Here is a 4,663-nt window from a genome sequence, read left to right as displayed (position 1 = left end):
CAGTTTGTTGGCCTTATCATCAACAAAGTGGAGCGGTTTTCTAACAAGCGCCAGACCGTTGTTCAAGAGGCATCAAGGAAGGGTGCAAGGTTGAGCAAGAAGCGCGCAATGGGATGGGAGGAGATTTTCAACAACACTAATGATGTCATAGTTGAAGAGAGCTCTAGGATAATCTCAGACATAAACCAGATAAGTGATGCAATGAAGCAAATAAAGAAGATAAACAAATATACAACCAACTCATGTATTGTAAAATTCAAACATTATATAACTTCAAGCACTTATCAGAATATGCGTGTTCACTTTCGATTGTACTTTTTCACAAATTCTCAGTTCGCATTCAAGAAGATCAAGAAACTCCTCTTAGCATAGAGCCAGTAGAGGTCGCTTCTGCTAATGTTCATACTCAGGCGAGAAGTATATTAGGTGTGAAAAGAAAAAAAAAGTTACGACATCAAAGAGGCACACACCAAAGAGGGCTAGGGTGGACATCTCTGAAGAATCTGAAGGTGCTCAAAAAGCAGCACATAAGGCAATAGATGACTTCTTGAAGCAGCAAATGAATTCAGTATGGCACATAACAAGAATATTGGAAAAGAGACAACACCGTTGGATGTTCAAATAGGAAACAACCTGGCAATGTCAGCAACCGATGGTGGCACACAGAAGGAAGTTATGTGTTCTGCACAACAAGGCCATGGACCTCATGAGGTTGAAGAAAAGGAGATGGACGATATGGAAGAAGAACAATTGTCAATAGTCCCTGCGGGAGATCAATTTGATGTAGGTGTAGGTGGAAAAATTGATCCTCCAGATATGCATAACAAGTTCAAAGTTGCACTGTCCATTTTCAGGAAGACAGACTTGATGAGTGCATTTACGACAGCTTCGTCGTCAACATGTATGAGTTCAAACAACATAAGCATCGATCAGACCTATTAAATTACAAAATAGTATGAGTACCGGAATAATACATGTATTGCTAAATTGTTTCAGATTTGTTCGTTGGTTAGGCAAACACAACGCCTTGTTCAGTAGGAACCAAGGGAGAAGTTTTCGAAGGTAAGGGTCATCGTCTAACAAGACAAAATCATCGTTGGGAGTTTAAAATAATTCCATGAGAATGTTAATTTTCATTCTAACCTTTAAATTTTTTATGCATACGTTCGGGGATGCAGGTTGTGAGCACTCCGCGCCAAACTAGCTTGCTGCCGGTTCAACTTCAGGAACATCTCCTATTAGCCTACACCGCCAGATGTGTGTTGTCGAGCTTGATGTTAGGGAGGATATTGAGGAGGGAGCAATAAACTTGAACGTGACAATGACACAAGGATATTTTAGCACACAACCTCAACCAAAAAGAATAGTGAAGCAAATATGCAAGATCTCCTTTGTAATGGTTTACGACCCTTCCACTAGGGCTCGAGCGAATGTGATGCAAATATGCAAGTTGTTCTATAGGGAGAACAAGAAGAAGCTAAAAGAGTAAGCACTTAGCAAGAAAGACAAACATCTTTTATTTTTGATTCACATGTCAATGAATTTACAATACGGTCATTTGTTGACCCTGAAAATTTTGTCTTTGAAATTGTGCAACATGTGGGTTATTAACTCAAACCCAAAATACATGGACATCAGCGGACAATAGCTACGTGATATGCTCCGTGACTGTGGCAAGGTGGATAATGTGCTGATGAATTTAACGATGCAGAGGTACCAACAAATGGATATCATGTTCGTTGTTGCCAAAGGGGAAGGATGCTGGAGACATTTCTTAGAGTCAGATTTTATGGTGAGGAACATCTTATTAACTGATTGCAGAATAATAAAACTTTGATTTCAACTCAGCATGTATCTATTTATCTGTTAAAACACCTTTTGCAGAACCATGTGAGCAGGGAAGACGACATATCAAAACAGAGATATATAAAAGAAATGTTCCTAGGGCCTCATATAACTTATGAGGTTAACAAGTGTACCGAGGTGTCATTTAGATGAATAAACAAGTAAACAATATATATGATACTTTGATTTTGTGTTCCTAACCTCATTGTATGTCTACTATTTATCATAAAAAACAGATTGTTCTTCCAGTGAAATTCGACTTTAAATGGTCTACATACATTTGGGACTTCGCAAGGGCAAAGATTTTGGTCCTTGACCCATCAATGAACAATGGGGCCGAGTCTAACAAGGAAATTCAGCTAAAGCACCGGAAGGTGGTAGATGAGCTTCACAAGGCTATTGAGCTATGCATAAAGTCGTTCTTCGTTGGATGGGAGCCAGACATGAGATTGTGGAATAGCTTCTTTCCAAATAGCCTGGTCACACAAATATGCAATAAGTAATGATATTTTATTTTCTGTATCAGTAATAAGGTTTTGTATCAGCGAGTATTCGAATAAGCGGTTGCTCACGTAAATTTCCATTGAATCTATGTGCAGGGAAGACACTGGAATATATGCTACTCACTTTTCAAGGAACTGTATGGGAACAAAGCTAAAAAGGGACATGAACCCGGTATGAATTCTAAATGACGGATACGATTATAAAACAAATTGAACTGTCACTATAGTGGCTGACCAAATAAAACACATTGCAGTGCAGGGGGGTGGTGTTATGCATGCTAGGATGAACCTGCTTGTTGATGTGCTTGGTACTGAAGGAAATATTGGGCATCTTCCTAAGAGGTACAAGGATTGCCTCGTTGCAAAGGAGGACAAGCAGATGAACTGAAGTTTGAAGAACATGTTTTGCTCGGACTAGATGACTGATTTAAAGTCCCCGTGTTTCATGTTGCAAGACCAATACTATAACTTTCAAACCATTTTATTTTGACTACTATGATGTACTTCGAATTATTTGGCCTTGCTGATGTGAACGTGTTAAGTTATCTATTAGGATGATCGCTTATTTGTTTATAATCTTTCATCAGGTTAAGAATGACTTCCTTGAATAAATCGTACAACGAAAACAAAACAAAAGAATGCTTGCAATGTTAAGAGGATTGTATATTAGTGTCATTTAACTAAACACCATGGTCATGATGAAAATGTAACATTTGATAATTAAGGTATATATAACATGGTGAATCTGAGTAAATACCTTATTTTGAAGGAGTCTCGGTACGTACCACCCTCTTCTTTGTCTAATAGACATGCGCCATGTCATGGATTAGATCTTACACGAGAGTCATAGGCAACCTGATATATACAACTGAACTGGACCTGGCATAACATGGTTGGATAATAAAAAATGAACCATTCTGTTCTTAAATGGTAACACAATATCGAGTGCATTAACAAAAATGAACAACACCGACACCATTGGTAAAATGATGAGAAGCAACATGAAGGGGTCAATAAAAAAGGTACTACAAAAATTCTTTTGTTGCAAGATGGGTCTGAAAACAGGTGTATGAAATGTGCATATATATCATGATAAACACTCGCCATACTACCCTTGTGAATTTAACACACAAGTCATTAAGACCTTCATAAGATGCTAAGGTTTGAACTATATATATACTTGTAATCGAAGGCTCAAGCACGCCGCAGGCTGCAAATTTAAAGATAATGGACAGGGAATGACATGCATGAGTATGTTCATATTGAAAAATTGATATAAAACATCAACTCGAATTCCCAATTGCACACTTCAACATACCATCGCATTTTCAGCTAAACTTAAGGGTGACCGTATAATCATCATACAATCTGCAGAAGCAGCTTAATGCATCAGCTACACACTTACTACTAACACTACATTACTAAGGAGACAACACATAAGACATGACTACTACTAGAGTAAGAACTAAAGAACTTGAGGCCACACACAGCTTAGTGTGAAAATCCAACCTCCTGGCCATCTTAATTTCAGTGTCCACTATAATGTTCTTGAGATTGCTGACCACCCGCTCGTGCTCGGTCTCGATATTGCTTCTCTCAGTCTAGAGCTCTAAGTAAACCTGGTCCATTTCTTTCTTCCTATTCTCCAACACATCTGATCTATCGCGGTATAGAGCAGCTTGATCCCATAGGTGCATTATTAAGCGTGAAAGAATAGCCCCCCATGGTTCGTCAATCCACTTCAACCAACTGCATCTCTTGTTTCCCTGAGGATGTAACTTTTTTTGTTATTAGTGCTTTTAAAATCTTGGGATGCGGATTAAATCAAAAGTTAAATAAAACAAAAATGATAAATGCTCACATAGTGAGGGCATCCGAGAAACGTCCTACTAGTGACTGCACATACGAAAGCAACCTTTCTTGCTGGATTAAGTCTGTGATGGCATTTGTGGTCAGAGGGTGTATCTATACCACAGAAATCTCGATCCAAAATTTCCTCCGGCAGTTCATCCCCACCAAGTTCAACATCCGAACGGAGAACAGGATGCGTAAAAGTTGTGAATCAATGATGAAGGTAAAAAGAATAGGAACATAAGAGATAAAGAAAAGGCGGGAGGAAGGGAGGGGGTGTGTGGAGTTCTAAACCTGGCGAGATTGGACTGATTTAATGCTTTCGTTGGCCAGATCGAGACCTATAATTGAGCTTCGTCCTTCTCGTGTGGAGCAGCTAAGAGTCGCCGACGCTGGATCCTTTGACCGGCTCCTCCGTGTCCTCATCAGGGGGAAGCTGGAACCAGGAAAAATAGCATCAAGAG

General features: G+C 39.2%; 3 long non-coding RNA genes across 4 annotated transcripts; all 3 read right to left on the bottom strand.

Moving 5' to 3' along the window:
• Positions 1 to 245: 245 nt before the first annotated feature.
• Positions 246 to 1,239, bottom strand: LOC123401155. The gene is made up of 2 exons (XR_006611042.1): positions 1,144 to 1,239; positions 246 to 935 (listed from the first exon to the last, which is right to left on the bottom strand). It is a non-coding gene; the product is annotated as an uncharacterized LOC123401155 (long non-coding RNA).
• Positions 1,240 to 1,989: 750 nt separating this feature from the next.
• Positions 1,990 to 3,137, bottom strand: LOC123401156. The gene is made up of 2 exons (XR_006611043.1): positions 3,106 to 3,137; positions 1,990 to 2,321 (listed from the first exon to the last, which is right to left on the bottom strand). It is a non-coding gene; the product is annotated as an uncharacterized LOC123401156 (long non-coding RNA).
• A 1-nt stretch (position 3,138) lies between these two features.
• Positions 3,139 to 4,355, bottom strand: LOC123401154. Of its 2 annotated transcripts, XR_006611041.1 has the most exons (3): positions 4,210 to 4,334; positions 3,858 to 4,114; positions 3,139 to 3,227 (listed from the first exon to the last, which is right to left on the bottom strand). It is a non-coding gene; the product is annotated as an uncharacterized LOC123401154 (long non-coding RNA). The 2 variants fall into 2 exon arrangements; XR_006611040.1 differs by lacking the exon at positions 3,139 to 3,227 and having other exon boundaries at positions 3,649 to 4,114; positions 4,210 to 4,355.
• Positions 4,356 to 4,663: the final 308 nt, after the last annotated feature.

This window comes from Hordeum vulgare, chromosome 6H (genome assembly GCF_904849725.1).
Source record: "Hordeum vulgare subsp. vulgare chromosome 6H, MorexV3_pseudomolecules_assembly, whole genome shotgun sequence".
NCBI classification, from domain to species: Eukaryota; Viridiplantae; Streptophyta; class Magnoliopsida; order Poales; family Poaceae; genus Hordeum; species Hordeum vulgare.
This window is presented reverse-complemented; position numbering and strand designations above follow the sequence as displayed.